Source organism: Triturus cristatus, chromosome 8 (assembly GCF_964204655.1).
Source record: "Triturus cristatus chromosome 8, aTriCri1.1, whole genome shotgun sequence".
NCBI lineage: Eukaryota > Metazoa > Chordata > Amphibia > Caudata > Salamandridae > Triturus > Triturus cristatus.
The window spans coordinates 1,440,453,076-1,440,476,750 of NC_140591.1; the positions used below are offsets into that span (position 1 = coordinate 1,440,453,076).

The window sequence follows — 23,675 nt, forward strand, 5'->3', positions numbered from 1 at the left end:
GTGTCTGAATCCTACAAAGGTGTAGAGGACAGAAGGCAAGCCCATGACTTGGTGGAGAGCTTATCCAGGCGCTTATCAGAAAATGTAAGGATACAAAATAAAATTTTGTCACAAGACCATTACATTTGTGCCACAATTCTGGATCCACGTGCAAAAATTGGACTATTCCTTTCTTTTTCCGACACTGATGTTGCCCGCTACAAAAGTTGTATAGCTGAAGCAGCCATCAAGTTTGAAAACGAAGGGCTGCTAATTAAAAGCCCGCCACATCAACCCACAACAAGTACTGATACTGAAGCAGGCCATGCAGAATCAAGTGCAACTTCGTCGGCTGAGGGCAGTGCGGTTGGCTCACAATCGCAACACTCCCCATCACCATCGACTACAAAAACAATAACTGGATCATTCAGCCGAGTACAATCATTATCAGATTGGTATGTAAAGATGGGCCGTAAGCACAGTGCTGATGCACAGAAAAAACAGCACAAAAGCTTACCAGCAGCAACCCTGAACATTGAGCGGATGGTCCAGGCCTATCTGGACGACCCAACAGAGGTGTACGTTGATCAAAACCCAGTGCAGTATTGGTATAGGAAAAGGTCTGAATGGCCACAGCTCAGCAGGCTGGCAATAAGCTATCTGGCTTGCCCTGTCGCAAGTGTCTCTTCCGAACGTGTTTTCAGTGCTGCTGGTTCCATTGTAACCTTGAGAAGGACCAGTCTATCTCCCAAAAACGTGGAGAGGTTAACAATGATCAAAATGAATCAGCACTTCATACCACCGAATTACACAATGCATGAATCAACAGAGGAAGATGAGGACAGCGGCTCAGGTGACGGAAGTATTGTGTCAGATGATTACCTACTACTGGACGATCCCCCAGAGTTTGAGGACGAGCTATACTTCCCTGACAATTAGGCTCGCACTTACTGTCTTCCTCCCTTTTTTCCCCCTTTGTTTGTGTCTGTTGTTCCGGTTATAAACTTGTGAATCGCAACCAATGCATTATCACCGTCTTCTAATCTTCTAATTTAAGATACAAGTTTCAGGTGTCTGCCATTTGACACTACAGTCCTCAGAATCCAGCTCCTCCGCTCGATCATACTGCATCTCCTGGTCAATTCCATTTCCCTCATGAATGATGATTGGATGATGGTAACAACAAATTCAAACTTTCCTCGTCCTTCCAAAACAAGTGGACCATGAATCTGATGACTTCTATAGCTATCCTCCTTCAGAGCCGAGAGAGACTGGCCATTAACTGAAAATAAGATGCAACAGGTAATGATTGATGCCATGCATTGTCCGCAGAAAAGCAGACTGAGTGATGTAGATTTTGTTGTGTGTGTTGCGCATGAATGAATTGATGTAATTGTGCACTGCCAATAATCAACTTTCTACAGAACACACTAGTAATTACTAATTTTCCTCTTCTGGCAAACAAGAAATGTGTACTTCTCTCCTGCATCTTGGTGATACATTGCTTTTAAATCAATACAGGAAGGGCACTCACTCAATCTGCGCAATGCAAATGACTGTGACTTAACAGCACCGTCCATCATGATGATGGCGAAAGAGACGGCCTGCAGCGTTAACGAGATGAGATGCAACAGGTAATGATTGATGCCATGCATTGGCCGCAGAATAGCAGACTGAATGATGTAGATTTTGTGGTGTGTTTCGCATGAATTGATGTAATTGTGCACTGCCACTAATCAACTTTCTACAGAACACACTAGTAATTACTAATTTTCCTCTTCTGGCAAACAAGAAATGTGTACTTCTCCTGCATCTTGGTGATACATTGCTTTTAATTCAATACAGGAAGGGGACTCACTCAATCTGCTGCGCAATGCAAATGACTGTGACTTAAACAGCACCGTCCGTCATGATGATGGCGAAAGAGACGGCCCGTTAACTTAAGATGAGAAGTAACAGGTAATAAATGATGATAATTAATGGCATGCATTGGACACCTGACTCTGAGCTATTGATCTTTGTGTTTGCGTTGTTTGTTGTGCACAAAGTGAATGATGTCAAAGTGTACTAGTGTTAATCTATCTTTCTGTACACAATAAAGAATGACTCAAGTCAGTAATATTTATATTTCTACTCTTGTTGTGTTCTAAAAATTACACTTGTACTGCAGGCCGATCTTCAGTCAGTAGAAGTATCAGAGCTGATGATGAAGTCAGGAGGATGTTTCATGAGTGGCATAAAACGGAAAAGCCTAAAGGTAAACACGTGAACCACAACCACAGCACACCCAAATGTCTGTGTAGAAGTTGAATAGAGTGTAGCGGTGGGATGACTGCAGTGCATTGATTTTACTAACTTTAACTGTAAAATGCTATGTCTGGAATGGATAATGTGCTTTGCGTTTGTCCAACTCTTTGAGAGAAAAAAAAAAAGGACTCTAAAGTGTTAACGTAGGATGTGCTAATGGTAAGCACTGTGGGCCTGATCTCTCCTGTTACTGTTGAAGGTCTATGCTGGAAACAGACTACAGTAGAGATGATGCATATGCATACATGCCACCTCGGAAAGTGTTCTTGTTGCACTACACCATCACTTGTGCATTTGTTTTCACTTTCTTTCTGAATATCCCCTTTGGTTTTCAATCTAAAATTACAGGCCGGGCCTTGTCCAAAACTTTGTAAAACATTACAATGCATATTAATTACCTTACCAATCAATCAACTTTTTATTCCAGCCGGGCAGTGGCGAGTGGTGAGGCGACACACCCAAGATTGATGGACGAGAGGAGCAAGAGGAATGCCGAGATGCAAAAAACCAGTCCACATTTTTGACCAGGATAACACAGTAACAGTATCCACTTTTCACTTCTTTTAAATAATTTGATTAATATCTTGTATACATTCTTTACAACAGTGTGTTCTTGGAGTTGTTATTATCAATCATCATTACGTTTGCTCTGTGTTTACGATTCTTCACTACCAATATTTAAAATTTCTATTTGCTATCTGTTAAAGTTTTAAGGCCGGAACAGAACAAGAAATAGAAGTGTATGTAATCCGGGTCTCATCATGCATGCATTTCCTTTTTTATACCTTAACATATGGAATGGATATGGTATGGTAGTCTTCAATGATTGTCGTTTGTTTGTCTATGTATGCATACTGTTTTTCTATGTCAAACCTTTCCCAAAATCCCCCTTCCCATCCAATCAACGGACCCTAACCCTCTTCCCCCGGGCTGTGTGACTTATTGTCGAGGTGTAACTAAATTAAATGTACACCAATACTTAATCACACACTTGCTGGGGCGGATGTGGTGAAAGCAACACTACTTCAATTTCAATGCAGAGCGATGATCTTCTTCTGCTTGCCCACCCATGAGTAGGATATTTCACAGGTTATTTTATTTAACAAAGGAACATATACCTCAGCATGAATTGCCGGCATTGATTTGATTTGTTTGTTGTCATTCCTCATATACAGCACTAACTGTTAGACTGTAGGCATAGCCAAGTCGACAAAACTATAGTTTGTAACTCTGTCTAGTAGGCTATCCTCATAATATCCAGCATTCATTTTTTTTGTCAAATATTTGAGCATATAATTGTTGCTCGGTAAATTCTGTGATGTACTTCATTCAACTACTCCTCTAACAGTCTCTCAAAGGCGATTGACTATCTCCTTTTCTTTTTTTGGAAATGCTGCTACCCTGCCAGTGTATACTACTACTATACTACCACCACCACCCCAATCATGGCATGTATGAAAAAGGAAACCATCTTCACCATGCAGCCAGTGCTGTGCCACAGTTGGACATAAACATCAAGCACCGGTAAGAGAGAAGTTTGGGGGAGGCAGAATCAATAATGGACATGTTGTCAATGATGTCAGTTTCAAACACCACTCCAAAGAATGCATAGTAGGACCAGTCAATGAGTGAGGTGTGTCGCATCTATCTGTTTGTGTCTTATACAGTCAGCAAATTATTGAAATCAAACACACGCTATGGGCGGCCATGCACCAGCAAAGAAACAGTGTGATGTAAAACAGTTACCCCACCTACAAAACATTAACAACATTGCATGTAACATAGAAAAATATATTTAATTGACCCTAACAAATAAACTAAACCCACAAAAGCTGACCCACCCCCCTCCCTAACCCCAACGACTGTCCATAGAAATAGAGAACGCCCAAACGAGTGAGGAAACAAACAGGAATTAAAAAAGGGGCAGTGACAGGGACTAACTGGTGGGGCGGGACTGGAGGAGGACACGAATCTGGTCCTCTAAATGGGCGACGCGGCGTCTAAGGCCGCGGCAGTTGCAACCACAGTGGGGGGGGGGCACCGGAGATGGCACGGTGGCGGCGGGCAGCCGCCAGACGGTGGCGCCGTACCGCTGGAGGGCGGTGACTGGGGCCCGGGGCACTGGAGGAGGCTTCAATTGCTGCTGCACTCTCCTCCTCCTCGGCTAGGACCACCAGCCGCCGGTATTCCTGCTGGATTGCCTCCAGCTTCCGGCGCCGTGCCTTGGCGGCCAACTCCTTCCGGTTGATTTTCGGAGTAGCTGTGTATCAAAAAGAAAAAAACAAGACAATTGTAAAATATAGTCTTAATAAAACAGTAGGACAAGGTAATTATTTATACACATAGTGGCATGGTAGAGTAGCACTATAAAATAAAGCACAGTAGTACATAACATTTTAAATGTCGCCCGTCCTTCTTCCTTCCACCTGTCTTACACTTTTTAGTTGAACAGTGCACCAGGTGCTCTTCTCCATAAAACTTTCAAAGCGGAGTTGAAATCAGATAGATGAGGCCATTGGTTACTCAATACTCTGGCTCCTAGTCCTATACCAATTAAAGGGAATTCTAGTCTTCTAGTTCACTCTTCAAACGTCCCCAAGAACTCATACTTACTTACGACATCGGATAGTGGGCGGACTTTGTCCGCCCGCCATCCGACTGCTAAAAAGGGTGGGGGTCCCGTGGGGACAATTAATTAGGATGATGCGCCCGGCACAGTGACGCTGAAAGCAATGCTAAAATGTTGTGCTGCTTTTCCAAGCACAACATGACGGGCCTCGCACGGAGCCTGTCACGTTTTGCTTTGAAAGTCGGGGGGTACCATAGCATCGGTAGGTACCCTCCATGGGGGCCCCCAAGCATACTCTGCAATGTGTGCATGCCTTTCCGTGGCGGACGGTAATGCCGCCACGCAAAGGCATTCCAAAATGCAGATTATATGGCTGCCGGTGTGGTGAGAGAGACACCACCGCCATATTGAACCCTTTTCCGCCTAGACATGTCTGAATATTTTCTACAGGGATGGCGGGAGGTTTGCCCCTGCTGTGACGGCAGTGAATTCCAGCCAGCCCGGCGGGGGCAATACGCCCACCATCCTAATGGGGCCCTAATTCACAACTTTACAGTATACATATACATACAGTACACCTTTGCAGTGAGTGTGCTGTCAAGTTCAACAATAGTTAAAGATTATGAATCTAACTTACCACCGCCTGCCACTGGTGCTGCCACTCCCCCTCCGTTGCTATCTGCAACTGCCGCATCCTCGCCCTCTGCGTCGCCTTCGCTGGCCCCAGCAATGGTGGTCGGTAGTGCGCCTAGAAAACATTACACATTTATTAGGCAACATATACACCTCCCCCCTATTGATCAGTAGCAAGGTTGAAAAATGAGTTAATACTAACATAAATCACTAGTACAAATCAGGTAGTAGTAGAGTAGACACTAAGTTATATGATCATTGTAGCATTTGCTTGATTAGCCCTAGCCATGCACATGTGACGTTACCTTTACCTTGCAGCTTCTTAAGACACCTTTGAGCCCACATGACCTGCCTCACACTGCTACTGTCTAGTCTACGCGCTGCGTACAGGCGGTCAACAAACATTAACAAGCCACTTTTTTAGGAAGAACTGGTGTACTACTGTTACTGTTAGTCCATATTGCTTATCCATAGATGCTACACTTTTTGGCACGGCTGAGAAATGCTTGCAAGTTGCAATATACTAACGCACACCATTTCCTTTTTTCGCATTACAGACGCAAGATTCGCTTCTACGAACCAGAGCTTCTGAACGATGCACCAACTACCAGTACTAGGTTCTTCTGAGGTGAGGGGTCCCTTCACTCACATCTTCATTTATAAATGTATATAAACTAAATTGCTATGGGATGGTGGTGCTGCCTTCCACCACTTCAGTTATCATGATTTAATTCCCAACTGTATTAGTGTAACAATGTATTTTGTTTTAATGTTATTGATTTGCCGGTTGGTGCTGCTAAGATAACAGTGTACAGACCTTCTCAAATTGAAATAAAAATTTTAAACTTACATAGACTTTGTGGTATTTGGTGTGGAGTGGACTAACTTACACGATTGAGCAAATTAAAGTAAGGGTGTGCATGTGAATTGCTTCCACGACAGAGGTTGGGTGTGTTAATGTTCTGGGTTGTCTACTTGTTGGTTGTCTTGGGGGGAGGGTTCCGAGACCTAATAGGTATGACAAGACAGTACTATAGTCAAGCAGTGGAATTGTGGTGGGTGCGGAATTTCTGATTGAGGTGTGCAAGGAAGGTCCAACCTACCATCACCAACATCCTATTTTCTGGTGCAAATGTATGTGCAAGATCCCTACAACAGTTGTATGTCCTATAGGGTATCATATCAAAATATTAAGAAATCTGGTAGGGCTGTTGCTGTGAATTTTCAAAGCCTAAACATCAACAAGAGTAAAAAGTAGTACAAGACAACGACCCAACGGATTGTACGAGCTACTGGTGAATATGAGTTTTATATTACAACCTTTCACAAAGAGTGGCACTGGGCAAGACTAGCTACTACAGTACAGACAGACAGACTGATAGTATGTAGTAGTACTCAGTCATCATAGCGGAGGCAGGGATAAGCTTTTTGAAACCGTACAGATCGAAGGATAATTGGTGGTAAAAAATAGCATTTGGAAACACACTATAGTTCGGGAGAAATGGGGCAGTAAAAGTTATGGAATAAGAAATATTATTAAAAACAAGAAGACTTACTGGGGCCAGCAGAGGAGCCCTCAGCGGTGTCCTCCTCGTGGTGTTCCTGTCCCGCCGACTGCCCAGTCCCTGCCCGTCTGCCCCTGGGTGCTGATGAACAGGAAAGATATAAGAAAGACAAACATTGATGGATGGTGTCAACTTAAGCAAATACAATTTTTTTCAACAACGGTCAAAAAACACTAATGTAAACAATTGCAATAACTACATTGACCGATCTCATCTGGTCAACATGTAATATCGGGGGATTCGCAGTTCGACTACTTAAGTTACTATTTATCAACAGTAATCCATTCTTCCATTCTGATTCCAGAAAACTAAGTTACAAGTAAGCCTAAGTATTAGTACAACCTACCACCCAACCTAGCCCACCTATTCCAGGCATGCCAATTGTACATTAAGTATGCATTTCGACTGTATTCCTCAACAATGTGTATGATCCAATCATGGAGGACACATTAACATGACTACATTTTTTGTATATACACAATTTTGGTTTGATTGATGCTCATCTGCTACTGCTAAGTAACTGCAAAGCCTACCTCCACTCATTGAACAAACTAGAAAGGTTCTAAAGACTGGCGTACTAGCAGCACGTCACGTAACTGAGTGAGGGGGCATCACGCATACCACTAACCAATTAGAAGCTCATACAAAGTACCTAAACCTATGTATCAATCCGCCCCTATCTATTAGTGACAGGACAAAGTAAGGAGTGGACATGAGTCACTGTAGCATTACGTAACTTAATTTCTCTAAAATAAACTCGTAAAGAATCACGCTAAGCAAGCGCAAACGCAAAGCTGCAAACAAGTAAGATTAGTAGTAGCGCAGAAGAGCACCTGTGTCATAATCACAGAAGACTTTTAAACATTATTAACCTGGAATGTATTGCAAGCAGCAACATTCTATCTGGTTGGAAGGAAAAAAAGATATTCGCAATATATAACATAGAGCAGAAGAACAGACACAAAGTTGTAATAATTAAATAGGTACTCACCAAGCCCCGGGACCTCCACTCCTAGCAGGTCCAGCAGGTCCTGCTCACGGTCCAGGATGTCGGACCACCGGTGCGTCAGCTGTGCCTGGGTGCGCCGGACCCCAGAGATGCGAGACACTGCCCGGCGCACCTTCCCCCACCGCTGCCGACGCTCCCGGAGGCCGTACCCGGACCCAGGCCTGCCACCTGCTGCCAGGGTTGAGGGGAGGTGGCGCTGCACAAAGAAAATTAGTGCAGCCAACTCCGCCTCCCCAAATAAGGCCCGTGCATGCACCCCTTGTGGGCGCCGCCTTCCGCAAGGAAGGCGGTCGCGGCTCTGGCTGCGCCGGCGAACAGCCCTGCCCTTGGACATGGTTCTGGGGACGGGGCGGGAAAGAAAAGGTAAAATAAATAAAGGAGTAAAGGAAATAAATAGCAGGCAATACAAAGAGAAAAAGTAGCTAAAAAACAAAAAAAAAGGTACACAAAAACCAAAAATATAGAGGCAGGAAAATAGTTAGAGAAATAATAAGTAATAAAGATCCGAAAAAAGTGGCTATAAACAAAGGATTGAAAAGATTTAGGGAGGATTGAAAATCAGGCCCCAGAACCATGCAATAGAGTGGAAAACAAGATGGCCGCGCCCGTTGCGACCACGTGCGCAAGTTCGCGCGATATTTTCTCCCTGAGCAAGCAAAAAGCAACGCGATCAAGTAAAAGCGATCGCGAACAGGAAATATCGACCGCGAACATGCATTGCGCGACCCGGAACAGGAAGTAAACAACGCCAGAGGGCGGGACAAGTGAAAACAAGATGGCCGCGCCCATGAGCGACCGCATGGGTAAGTTGGCGACCCGCGAACACGCAAAAAATACCGCGAACAGGCGGCAAAAAACTTCCGCATCTTCGCGATATTTCCGGCGTGTTTGCGGAGATTTTCTGCAATCTCGCGATAATTTGCGGAGGTTAATTCCGCAAATTCCGCCCACCCCTATACTATATCGACTATTGTTGGACTTAGAAGCCTAACGCACGCTTATTGGTTGTTAGCCTTTGCTCTTCTAAATAGCTATTACTCTTCTGACATTATTATCCCAGAGGTCAAATTACAACGCACGCTTATTGGTTGTTAAACTTTGCTTTCTTTTAAATAGCTTTTACACCTTTGATATTATTATCCCATAGGTCAAATAATAACGACCTTCGCTGAAGTTAGAAACCTAACGCATGCGTAGTGATTATTGACTTTTGCGCAGGGTAAGCATCTATACCTAACCGAACACATATTCAATTACCTGTTCTCACTAGCACACACCCTTAAAGAAGTTCCTTTTTACCCCATAGGTTACATATATACCCCTCCGTCCTGAGGAACACCCGCCGTGACGCTTATTAAATTTTGCGCCTTACATAGGGTCGAAACGTCGACGCACACTAAGAGTCTACACAACGTCTCAGTTCAAAAAATTAATTCATACATGATCATGAGGCATATGTGATCAATCATATGGACTTAATCAAAAATTGCACCTTCCCAACTATTTCTTTATTTGTTATACTAAGTGTATTAAGTGTATTGTTTGTTTTAACCTTTACATGTCACTTCTTCCTCACAATTCTTTCAATTGTATTGTTGTAGCCTAGCTTATTCACTATTTCTTAAAATATTGATTGAAACTTTTGCTTGGGTGTTGCTATTCATTTCTCTTTTTTCCTAAATCATGGATACATGTTACATGTAATGTATTTATACTGTGAACATCCCAAAGCAATTTAATTCCCCGACAGAACCATTGTATCCATATAAAACAATGGCTTAGGGCAGTGTTGGAAAATGTTTAACAAGGGGTGGGAGCTGGGAAATGATGGGGGCAATGGGGACCGGTTTAAGGGCAGGTGGGAGAGAAAATGTTTAACACACATAGGACGTTACCATAGATGCCTTTGAAACATAAATGGTTAAGGCATGCGTTGTAATAAAAAACAAATGTGTGGTAAAAGTTATGCGTGGTACAGGTATTTGGGTTGTAATGCATGCGTGGCATGCCTTGCAACAGAATGTGCTGTGCCGTCATACAACCGATAAAAAGAAACTACTCAGAGAGAATATAAAACAATCTACCATACAGCTTTTAAGAGCATCAAAAAGCCATAAGCCAAAGAAGATAGTACTTCAATATCCGCAATGTGCTGACCAGTTCATACTTCTTGAAAGTACTTTATATTTCATTCATTCTTTCGGTTTGTTGACCATAAAAGAACATACACAGGTATATACAAACTATACAAAACAGATTGAAAAGCTAAAAACCCATGATAAAAACAGTATTAGATTACAAATATCGTTCTAGATAAAACAGTAAAAATTTCAGACAATGATATATCCATGATTAGTTCTTAAGAAATTTCTTCCGTGTCCACCACATACAGCTTAAAAAACGGGATACGGCATAAACAATTTGGATTTCGGTATTATATTTTAGGAGCCTGAATGCTTCTTTACAGTGTTGTGAGCCAAGGTTTCTGCTTTATATTTGACTCAGTAACATTTAAGAATCTTCTGTTATCATTCATATCCAAAATCAGCTTTAATTAATAATGGCAGAGGGCTTGGGACATTATAAAATCAGGTGGTCTTTAGAGGGCATGTTTTCCTTCTTTCACTGTAAAAAGATATCAAATGGTGAAGACTGATGACTACACTTTGAACAGTGCCATTTCCTATCACAAACACAGAACAGCTGTGAGGCAATATAGAGCGCACCCACTAGAGCCTCAGTTAAAGGTTTTAATGTTATGTGGTGTGCTGTGTTGCATTGTCTTGTGTAATGTGTATATATAAAGCGCACCCGCAAGGGCCTCCTTGTACTGAGCAGGTGTGTGTGCCTACCACTGTCTACGGTAAGTTGGTTAGTTGAAAAGCCAAGTCTTTATCTTCTTGCAGAATTCAAGAAGAGAGAAGGAGGCTCTGGTGTTGAGTAGGAGGCAGTTCCACTCTTTTGGAGTGATGTAAGAGAATGCCCGTTCTTCTGAACTGGCTCTGTTTATGCATGGGATGTGTGCGAGTAGGACTCCTGTGGAGCAGAGGTGTCTGGATGGTTGATGGTAAAGAGATGCAACTGTTCATGTCGGTGGGGCCTAAATTGTGTAGTGACTTAAATGCTTGTGAGGAGATTGAAATGAGAGAGTTTTTGTATTGGGAGCAAGTTAAACTTCCTAAGGTGTGATGTGATGTGAGTTCCATGTGGAAGTTTGAGAATGAGCCTTGCTGCCAAGTTATGGATGTTTTGTAGTCTTATAGTGAGTTGCTTGGAGATCATAACATAGAGGGTTTTGCAGTAGTCTAACTTGCTGGTGACCAAGACAAGTGTGGCAATTGTTTAGCGTTGCTTGGGAGCTAATTGAAGATATTCCTGAGCATCTTCAGGGTCTAGAAGCAGGATGAAGTGCAAGCTTTGACTTGTGTGGTCATGACCAGTTTGCTGTTGATGAATATTGTGAGGTTCCTGGTATGAGTGCTGGATGTGGGTGTGGGCATGAGTACAGCTCGCAACCAATTGGAGTCTCATGGTGAGATTTTATTATTAATATTTGTAATTTGTAACATGCATGGCTACCATAAGAAAGGTTTCCCAGTGTTAGCCTCCTCAGAATATCATAATCCGCTGTGCAATTCGAAATAAAATGGGTAGAAGAATTAGACAGGTGAGAAAAACCAGATTTTAAGAAGCTTACGAAAAGCTGCACGTGATTTACAGGCTCTCATCATCTGTTGCAAGTCGTTCCAGAGCTTAGGTCATAAAAACACAAAAGCCATACTGCCTTGACATGTTTTCTTGATCTCAGAACCACTGCCATGTCCCGATGGCTTGAATGGAGGGGATGTTTGGGTGTATGCCAAGACACAAGATGCCTCAGATACAAGGGCTCTGTTTTAAAGAGGCACTTATGCATACAACATAGCCTTACATTGAACTTGACGGTCTATTGGCAGCCTGTGAAGAACCTGTAACAAGCTAGCTTAAGAACTGAATTTTGGAGGGTGTGGGAGAAGGAGTGCGACTGAGTTCTCTTTAATCTGGAGCCGTTTGAGCAGAGATTTTGCGGCACCCAGATACAGAATGCTATATTGGTCCAGTCTGGAGACCACCAGAGCCTGGACGATAGTTCTTTGGTCTGATAACGGAAGGCAAGGCAGAATTCTTCTTAGCCATTTGAAAATGCCAAAACACGCAGCAGCTACTTTATTGATCTGCTGACTCATAGAGAGCTTATTGTCAAACCATGTCCCCAAATATTTCACCACTTTTACAGGGGAATGAGTGGAACCCATGGTTGATGCCACAAATGAGGACCCCAAAGGTGGGGATGGTTGCCCAACAGCAGAACCTCCATCTTCTCCCCATTAGGTTGTAGTGAGTTGGTGTTCTTCCACATTGCAACTTGGGCAAGATAGCTATTAAGGGCTTCTGCATTGTAGTGGTCCATAGGAGATAAGGACACCACATTTTTGGGTGTCATCAGCGTAGGAAAATAAAGTGAGCAGAGGTCTAACATAGAGATTAAGAGAGCCAGTGTAGGTAGTTCTTGCTGAAAGTCTTTATTTCTGTCATGTCAGTGTTGAGCTTGCGACAGTTGGTTTTCCTCTAGTCAGAGACTTAGGTCATGCAGGCAGTGAATGTATTCCTTGTATTGGGTGTGTTGTCCAAGAGGGAAATTATGAACTGTGTTTCACTGGTGCAGGAGAGGATGTTGATGTTCTGTGCAGCTTGTTTACTTGTTCTTGCTTAATTATTGTGCATATAAGTAAGTTGATTCTGGATGGAGCAGACACTATGTGCTTTATCTTTACATCTTTATCAAGGCAAAACAAGTAATACTAAATGTGCTGTATGACACATCCATTAATCAATGTAGGCATCCAATGGTAAGTGAGAGCTGGCTAGGTCGAGAGGGGGCTAGGCTAGCAGTACCTTCAAGAGGAGCTTCTCCATAAAGGCAAGCAAGTTTAGCTCCTTAATTATAGGGTGAAGGGACGTGAACCAGCATTGTTATTGTGCTAGCGGTGCATGAAAACACCATAGAGTATTCTGATGAAAGTATAAGAAAGCATCTACATACACCTGTACTCTGGGCTGACCTGCAGGGTCAGTATTGGATGAAGGACACCTTTTTCATGCTAAACTATAACTGAATATATTCTTTTCACATCCCCTAAAAGAACAAAAGTGACCCCTCAGTTTTGGACATCTGGAAATTTGATTGATGCTACCCATCACACTCTCCACTAATAAAATCCCTATGATTCTCTCAGGATCCTTCCCTGACTGTAATCCCATGCATAAATCTAGTTGGTGAACGTGCTCACTAATTTCTCAGCTAAAAACAGCAATTTACACTAGTTAACTCAAGCACAGATGTGGCAATGCCTTATTAGCAGGGACTCCAGAGTCCTCTGATGTAACAATCAGAGCTTTGGTGCATGTAGCAACCAGGCTCATTTCCACCTCAGGAACATTCGATAATATCACTCTTAAAGTCCGTAACATCCACTGGCTCCCTAGCACAGTAAGGACTTGATTCAAACTGGCCGAAAAAGACATACTTTACAGTAATTAACAAAATCTTCTTTCCATTTCAGAGTCACAAGTAACTCAATTAGAAATCATGAAATATTAAAGGTACTCATATTCAGAAAATTTACACTAAAGCAATCCTTTCAGCGGCTGCTACTTCTGCCTGAACCTTTTACTCTGATGTAATGAAATAAAACTGCATTCTATCATTCAGTGTGCACCTTGAGCTATACATAGTTCTTGACCTAAGTCTTTATTTAATTTGGCAGTAAAGTTTAAAGAAGGGTGCAGTTCCTCGTTGAAGGCAAGGGTGATCAGATCACATCTGCAGGTCAACAGAGGAAGGTAGGTCCTGGCTAATACAATTCAAGGCCCACTTTTCTCCCTGCAGCAAATTACGGTCCTCTGCCTTGCATAAAAGGTATCACTAACTCAACATTGGTGTTGGATCTTCCTTCCTGCACAGCTGCATGTGCAGTTTAACGAATTTTGGTTGGAAACCCTTCGCTACCACCTGGGCTTCAATCCTCTATAGGGTAGGTATTATTCTGTTCCTAATGAAATGCCACTGACCCTCCAGGTACTGAGACATGAAACATATTGACCTCATTCAACACTCACTGAAGCTATCTCAGTACATTTTTACAAACTTTAGCTCACTTGTTTTTACTGAGTCAAAGTAACCTCCAGTCCATCAAACATTTTTCCCTTAGACTCTTTTAACCACTTGCACACCAAACTAAACATGCACCCCCTCAACTGCACTCATCATATGGCAAAAGATCAGAAGATCTCTGCACAAGAGCCCCCATTGAGAGGCCTATTGGACATTGTAGCATAGGACTGATGAGGAGCACCCTATGATGAAGCATGACACCTTTTGAGGTGCATGTGGGTACTCAGATCTAAACACTCTGATACCCCCCGATCCCTCAGGTCATTTGATCTGATCTACCTGCAAGCACTCCCCTTTCCCTTCAATGAGAAACTGCACCCTCTTTTAAACCTTACTGTCTAATTAGGAGCATGTGTGCTTGACCCTTTTAAACTGCTCCTAGTCCCTCTCTTGATTTGTCTCTTTATTTAATTTGGAACATATGCAAACAGCAATGCTAAAGTAATGTTCACAATTTGTTTACTTTATATGCAAACTTTTGATTATTCTTTCAAACTTATGGTGCATGTTCCTTCTGTGTTTATGCTAAATTATTCAATATTTCTTCTGCAACGTTTTTCAGTTATGGTGATTTACTCTTTCTAAGGTACTACTGGTTAACTATGGGTTAAATATTACTTTAAATATTTTCTATGGATTTCTATGTTTTATGTGAAGCACCCTATTACTTTTCTTTCAATGTGCACTAATATTAACAGTAAATACAATAAATAGAATAATATTTACCCCTACCCTTCTTTATCCTGCCTTCACTTCAGCTCACAGTTATCATAGTCAACTCTAAGACAAAGGAGAAAAGGTTGGGGTCAATTCCTAAAAAAATTAGGAATACCTGAAGTAAATACTACAGCAGTATTATTTTAAGTACTCTGACATGCCTTTGTCAATCAATTCCAAAATGTTGCATTTGATATTAGTAACATTTCAAGGAGGGCACATTCTGTTGAAATGGACCACATCCTGCACTCCTCTAAGCCTCAGCAGCCTACAACACCAAAAACGGTGACTTATTGGATCTGTTCCTTCCCCCCAAACCATAATCAACGGGTACAGATTGAATCAGTATCCACAGCGAAGGCATGCAGTGCTCCAGAGGATCATCCTTTTGCAGCCGGCACATTTGCCTAGCTGAGATCTGCGAAAGGTATGAAATGAACCTCGAAATGTATATTTATGGCACTCTCATATATTTCCAGTTCAAAAATAGACACAAGAAAAAGACTAATATTACAATTTAACAAAAAATTGGTCCTTTGAACAACAATGTAAGGAAATGCCTCTTTTTGCATGGTCACCTCTCCTCCTGGTTTTTTCAACAGATGCCACTGTGTTTTTTATGATAGTGCACTGAAGCCTGCAATCCAGAAGTCTGGGCCAGTGCCGGTGCTCTGACCGTAAAGTATAGCTCGAATTGGATATTTCCAATTGGAAATAGCTAATAACTGTGATGCAGTGCGGAATGCAAAATCCCTCCTTTCGTCACAAATCATAGATCACACACAATCACTACATTCGCTGGTGAGGCCCATAACACCAACATACACCCTTCTAATAACCTGTTTCAAGGAGGTGATTGTTCCACTCGCTGTAATGGAAGAGAGTACTCACATACCCCTATTCATAACGATCTAAAACTTTCACCTTTAGTACTCCTCCCATGAATAGGCCATGGATCTACTAGCTGCAGGTTGAAGTGATAACAAAATCTATAACATTATTTACATAAATACATTTCCTCAAATAATAACGACCCAACACAGTTCTTGTAATGAATATTACATTTTATCTAAATAATTGAAATTCGAGTCTCTGGGTTTTAATCAAGCAAAATGGATCATCATAGTTACCTATTCTGGCTAAAGTCGCCCTCTAAGTCAAAATCTTGGTCATCAGTTCATACTGTCAGAGTCTTTGGAAACAGCTGTCCTGCAGTGTCACCGTCCTCTCCGTCAGCATAACGTCAGGAAATCGCAAATCTTCTGAAGGGTCTCGACCGAACTAACAACCTCTCAAGTCTACCATTTTTATAGTAAATTTACATTCCAAAGTGTAACAATTGATATTTTGAACAAATCTGATTGGTCCGTTGGGGAACGTTCAACTTCTTTCCCATACATATAATGTGTCTTTAGATATAGTTCCAATCCACGCAATAGTATCTTTTCATTGTTTCTTTCAGAGCAGCTGGCCGAAAGCCCGGGGTATAGCCTTGGTTGTCACAGTTGAGTCGGGGTCGTGTAAAGGCCGCGGCAGCTGATGGCGACGCATGCGCACTTCACCCAGAGATGCTCATAATGGAGTTGTTCTCGTCTAACAGGGACGTCGGCCATTTTGTGGCCACCAAATGGTCAACTTAAGCAAAGAAACACAAAAATGTAATTAATACATAGAAATGACTAATAATCTGTTATCCCCTTACTAATACCCATATGTGTATGTATTTATCTAGCAGAAGCAATACTTAATGCAGGTTATATTCTTATTAATAAAGCACAAATCACAGATACATCACGAAAGCAACATATAATCATGCAATTTCTGAATATCTATTATTAATATGCATACAAATTTAGTTCACGTCATTAATTAGGCCATGCCACTGCAATTCCCACGTTTATTTCTTATATTAGTAATGTTGATCAATTCCCACAGCAAACCATTAGTATAATTACTATTAATGAATTAATCTTATTAATCTAAACATGCAAAAGGGAGAGGTTATACGATTTTTAAAGAAAACCCCACTCCAGCACCTGCAAGTCTCTGGAGGTCCCCCAAGTAAACCAAATCCCCCAGTCTTCCACTGCAGACTGGTAGAAGAGCAGTTGTGCAATGCTACCCTGACTTTGCCACCGAAAGCAATAGCAAAGCCACCCCATCCCCTGGACATACATGTAAGTCACCCCTCTGGCAGACCATCTGAGCCCTAAAGGCAGGGTGCAACATATCACCCTCCCCACCCTGTCCTGACATTAAAACACATCAAATAGCTGTTTTTACTGTGGAAAGACTTGGTCGCCCAATTGGCAAGTACAGCGATACATGCCGAGACCTCAGCTGTGCTAACCCCTGAACAGTGCGACCAAAGTGGGCACTCCAAGGTAGAAACAACTTGTTATGTTAAGCTTGACTTGTATCTCCGGTCAGGATCAATGTAACTTGTTGCAATGTGAAAAGACTCCTGTGCCTTCCCGGGCACACATGGAGCCTGCTTGGTGAGTCAGCTTTCTGTCCTCCTGGAGAGATGTGCAAACAACTCTCAGGAAGGAGAACAGTGAGAGATTGCAGGCAGGGGAAGTGTCACCTCCTTCCTGTAGGAAGCTACTTGGGTGTTAGTCCAAGAAAGCAGGCTTCAAAGCTGAAGGGCAGCTGTGTAGCACCAGGGGAGGGCTGCCCCATTGTTGAGGTAGATAGACTGGCACAGGAAGCAGAGAGGGGAAACAGTTGCCAAACTGGTTTCCCCACAGCCTTGTAGCCTTCAGGTAGCCATGCTCCAGGTGTGGGCTAGGGAGGTCTGTACACCCAGAGAGTGGTCTTGCCAACTTGGGAGTGGGCTAAATGGTGAATCCTGGCATTGCCAGAGGCCACACTCCAAAGGAAGTGGTCACAAGGTGGGCGGGAACCTGCTAGCCCATTAGCTACCAACTGCATCCTTCCCAAGGGCACTTTTCAAACATAAAAAAGGCACCCCTTGCTCCCAGATCTGAGATCTCGACCGACTTTAAAGAAGGATCAAAAGAGGACTGTCCTTCTACACTGAGGCATCAGCAAAGAGATACTGCAACGGAGAGGACTACACTGGCTGCACCTGGTGGCACCTGGTGGCTAGTGAAGGAAGGGACTGTGCCTGCTATGCCCTGCTGAAGGAGCAGTTGTCTCCAGAGCCAAGTCAAGTCAAGGGAACTCCACAGGCCAGCTGACTTGCCTCTTGCTCGCAGCACAGGGACACACCAACTGAATAAGCCTTTTGGAGCAAGTTGGTAGCCGAAAGTCTTCTAGCCATTACCACAGTCATCGTATACCACCAAAGTAAAAGGCCTGATGCACAGACTTGCAGCTGAGTTTGCTGAATCCAGGAGTGCTGTTGAAGAATTGCTTGGACCCTCAGAAGGCAAGTTATCAACTCGGGAATGATTACATGACAATAGGCGACTGGTAGTCTAGTGGTGACTGGACTTCAGTCAGACCAGAAAGGACCTCATGGGATGTCGACCCTGCAACCAGGACCTCCCACATCACTTTTGTGGGTCAATGAATCCCTGCAGAAAGAGCCCTGTCTACCATGTAGCATCAACAGCATCATGAGAGCATTTTCAACATTCATCCATTGCAATGTTGATAAAGTTCCTGGAGTTGTTGAAGGACTGCTATCCTGTGAAGGTAAATATTATTGAGGAACATGCTGGTCCCCCTGACTAGCTCCCTCCTGGATGTGGTTGCCCCAAGTACTCCTAACCGACCGCATTGACATTTACCTAAATTTTCTTTGAAAAGTTTCTGTGTTCAATGCGGTGAGCTTGCGAAGGCTTGTTTGCAGTTTTGTGAAATTGCACTGACTTATTGCTACTTATAAAATCTATATCTCCAGAAACCCCAGATGGATCTTTTTAATTCTTGTGTCTGAATTCTTATAAAAATACAACCAATTTTTTTAAATACATTTACGTCATATTTCTTAAGTATCGTGTTGATTTCTTCTTCAGTTGTTTTGGTTTAAATGCTTAATACTTGTTCCTCATTGTAAGCCATGCTGCTCAGTGCCACAGTTACCCAGGGTTGTGGTGAGGGGTTTCCAGATGGAAACTTTAGTATCTAAAGAGGTCAATATGTGTATTATATGGTTAGGTCGCACAACCACACCATATAATATACCCTATTTCCTCACATAGTTCTTTTTATGAATTAATGGATCTAAGACTGAGATCCTGAAGCTAGTAAGTGTAGAAAAGTGCTCTTTACAATTCCATCTGTCTCTTACTCTCAGAGGAGGTTCATTAATGACAGTAATCAGGATGTCATGTATGTATGTGCTATATTTTGTAGTGCTTGAACTCTAAGGTATAATGTCATGACCTTGGGTTTCAAGTGTATACATTTGTTTCTTTGTTGCCTTGCCTTATACTAGAACTGCTTACACAGTTTTTCTTTGGCAACTGTGATTGAGATCTTGTGTAGAGTATTGATCTGAAATGTCATTATCAATATCTATTAGTTACTGGTCTAAACTGTCCAACTTGCCAATAACGGTATCACAGTTTGCAAAATTAAGTAATATGCAGCCACCTCCGTGTATTACCATTCACCATTTCATACTACCCGTGCCATTAGAAGATTTGGGGCCATATTTCACAAGCACCCCCAGGCCACTTTGGTATTACACAAGGGCCCACAGATGCCTGTGCAGCTCCTTTTGTAATACAGATAGTGCTTGCGAACATACAGCACCAGCGCTATCATTAGAGGGTGTTCCCTCATTTGCATGGGGGTGTGGCCCCATGCAAACGAGGGAATCACTTTTCCTCTGTGCCGTCACGGTATTCCCAATGTGGGCGCAGAGGCAACATGCCTTTAGAAGGCACACTGAAATTGATCCACAAAAAGGTGCCTCTTCTAAATGCAGCCCTCTAAAGGGATGAAATGGGGTCCCATGCACCCCCCAAATATCCCCTTGCAGGCGGGTGCAGTCACTCACTGGAAGTGCCTGCAAGGGTATCTCTAATCTATTTTAAAAGTGCAGGCAGGTTGCTGCCGGTACAAAGAAACATGGACCTTTTAAACAGCGGCTCCATATTTCTCTTGAATGTGCTTCCCTCGGGACAAAGTGAGTTCCCGGTTGCTCCGAGTGCAGTACATTCTTCCACATAGGGTGCACTTTCTATGTTTCCACCTGCTTTAAGGTGAGCTGTGGTGCAAACATGGAAAGTGCACCCTATCTGTAATACAGGCCCTGGTTAAATGGAATGTATTGGGGCAATTGGGATTTATATGTGTTGCCAATCATCCTGCTTAAGTCAGGTGGCAACCAGTGTCCAACATGACGTGATTTTGTTTAGCTTATTCCTAGCTGTAATGAGACTTTTCTTGCCTCTAATCTAATTAGCACCATCAACCTAACTCTTAGGGGCTGATTTACAATATGGCCTATTTCTAAAGGCATTTAGGAGTATGGAATGTGGTAATCCTGCAGTACTCTTACATACATTGTGAATTGGTTACAACACAAAACTTGAATATGCATATACAGACAGTACAAACAGAAGGGGCTGTGCCGTCTTTGCACTTTTATTAATAGGGAGGTGGATGTTTCAGGGCCAATTTACAAAGGCATGCAAGAGTAAGTAAAATAGTTTCTTCTGTAAAAATACTACTTATATTAGTCAGATATGATTTTGCAATATGTCCCCTAAGCCTTTTCTGTCCATAGTTTGGGTTTTATTTCTGTTTTGATTTGGATACATACATAGTATCAATGGTGATGGTAATATATAATAGCCACTATTGATCTTGGGGAGGGGTGCATTTATACATGCATGTTAAATGTACCGAATTTTAGATCAAGAGAATGCATGAAAAAATTATCCTCATAAATAAACAGGTCCATAGTAAAAGTAAAGATGGGACTAGACAGATAATGGTACTTACTCGGGCAATGGTTTGCCTTGATTTAGTCTCTAGAATAGAGGATCAGTTAGTGACTTTTTGTGATTTAGTTACAACCTAGAGATGCATTTGATAAGGTAAATAAGTCAATGGGTGCTATTATTACTCCGTATGCATGTATGCCTGACTTCATTAATGTGTTATTATATTGAAAATGTGGCTACTAGACTCTTCTTAGTCCCTTTTAGTGACTAAGAAAAATTGTACTACTGAAATCCCAAACCATTTAACTGTTACACTAGTTCTGGTAGTGTTCCATGATTAGGGGCATGCAGAAATTCAGAAATCTGCTGTCCTACAGCTCATCCACATATTTTGTTTTCTTACACTCCATTCCCTATTCCTTCATCATCTTGATCATAGCACTGGATTCCCATCATGGAAGTATGGACAAGCAGGAGTGGGGACCGGAGTGATGAAATTCCACATAATTTCCAAAAGAACAGGAGCATACATTCAGATTACTGTTCTCAAGCCTAACAATCTTATCCAAAAACACCTTTGCCACCTGGGGGGATCTTCATTTGTTTGAGGATGTTTGAGCTTGCTCATGCAGAACACTCAGTAGAAGAGACTTCCCTTTTCCTGACCGAATCAAATAGGTGCAGTATCAACTGGCCTTGTCCATGCTGCCTTTAGGCTTACATATGGGAGTATCCAAAGTGTGCATCTGCACACCACTTCATTGCTATAGAGACTTGTCAGAATGCAGCAGGGCCAAGGAAGAGTCCTACACTACTATTATTCCCAGAGGGAATGTGTCCACCAGAGTGAGTTGAGGTCTCATCCTACTGCAGAGCACTGTGACTTAGATGTAGTGGCATGAACTCTTAAAGATACAGAAATTAGCTAGTGTTAGTTCAAATATTGTTGTGTTGCCAGCCTTTGGGGAGGGGGACAGAAAGTGAAAGAAGACTATGCCACATGAGATTGTGAGGGCAGTTGGATGTGTTTTTCCACCAATGTCATTGTTTAATGAGATGGTTATGCTGACTACCCGTATCAATTGTTCCTATTCATTTTGTTCTCTAAATTTCATATAGTATTTAGAGGTGGCCTTTTTCCTTCTTAAGTAAAAGCACTAGGCGAGTGTAGGATGTAGCCCTCTGCAGGATCATCCCCTGACTTTTTGTCTACGTCCCCCTATTTTTTCTCTTTTTTTTTTTTTTTTTATTTTATTTTTCATTTTTACAGTGGTGGAAAAAAAAGGGATTGGCGGTTTATACTTCATAGAAACAAATGCAAAAAAATATATACAATAAATTAAGATAAACAACAGCAACAGAAAAGGAAATACATGACAGTTGATAATAGAAAACAGCTTATTAATTTGCTAACCAATCCTGAAATGGGGCCCAGTTTTTAGCAGCAATTGAACGTCTTCTACTTCCCTGAAACTTACGTACTGCGGTTTCTAGTTTAAACCAAGCCAACATCCTGGCCTGCCAATGAAAGAAAGTAGGAGGTTGAGGGTTTATCCAAATGGAAGTAATACAGAGTCTAAACATTGCCATTGCAATGAACAAAAAGGAATGAAGATATCTTGATCTGGTAGTATCCATTGCATATTGATAGCCTGTAATCACCATTTCAGCAGAGATTTTAATTGGAGATTGAGTTACCTGTGTGAGAAAGATTTCAATTTGATTAATGAAGAGTGATAATTCAGGGCAGTCAAAAAACATGTGAAGAGAATCCGCAGATGGAAATTTACATCTTGCACACGACAAACTTATGGCTCCGGGGGTATTCCCCCATCTGGCTAATTTGGCTGGGGTATAATAAAGATTAAACATAGCCATATAGCTTTGGGTACGAAGAGTACCAGAGACAAAAACCGTCTTGGCTAGCATAAGTGGTACCTTTAAATCTATAGTGGGTACCCCAAATTTAACCGCCCATTTATTATTAAAATCCGAAAGATCATCTGGTAATCGAGACAACAGAGTTTGATACAGTATACCAATTTTAGCTTTTTTTTTAACCGATTCAAATATCAAAATCTTTTCAAACAATGCTGGATTTTCTAAGAGTTTTTTTTCAAGAAAACTTCTGATTTGAAGATATTTAAAAAAGTGGTTAGATTGCAAATTAAATTTGTGTTGTAAAGAAGAGAAAGATGCTAACATGCCAGAGTCAGCCAAGTCACCTATATGAGTAAGGCCTTGCAAGGCCCAAATAGCAGTTATTGGATCTTGAAATATCACTGGAGGAAGCCCAGACGCGTTCAATGGAGTATAAAAATTAATTTTAAACTTAGAGAATAGACGACGAATTTTTTGCCAGATCATAAACAAGGCCCATGCTACCTTAAACCTCGTTTTTTTAAAGTAACTTGGTTCTAAGATACGAGTTAATATCCCTTGTGTAGCATTGCCTAATGAAATTGAATAAATTGAAGGAGCCAGAAATGGCGGTAGTACCACCTTCTTACCAAATAATGGAAAAGCAAAATGTTGAATCATTGCAGCCCAATAATAGTAAGTAAGATTTGGAACCGACCAGCCCCCACGTTCTTGCGAAAGATAAGTCCATTTAGCAGCTCGTCGTGGCTTACGGTATGACCATAAAAACCTCAGGCAAATTCTTTGTGCTTTTGTTAGAGTAAGATTAGGAACTAATAGCGGGATAGACCTAAATAGATATAAAAATTTTGGAAGTACCAACATTTTAAGAACATTGCAGCGTCCGAATAAGGAAAGATGGAGATGGTTCAGCCGTTCTAGTTTATTATGAAGC

General features: G+C 42.0%; 1 long non-coding RNA gene across 1 annotated transcript; it reads right to left on the minus strand.

Moving 5' to 3' along the window:
• Positions 1-4,240: 4,240 nt before the first annotated feature.
• LOC146805896 (uncharacterized) lies at positions 4,241-7,324 on the minus strand. The gene is made up of 3 exons (XR_014967521.1): positions 7,045-7,324; positions 5,493-5,603; positions 4,241-4,546 (listed from the first exon to the last, which is right to left on the minus strand). It is a non-coding gene; the product is annotated as an uncharacterized LOC146805896 (long non-coding RNA).
• Between the last annotated feature and the right edge of the window lie 16,351 nt (positions 7,325-23,675).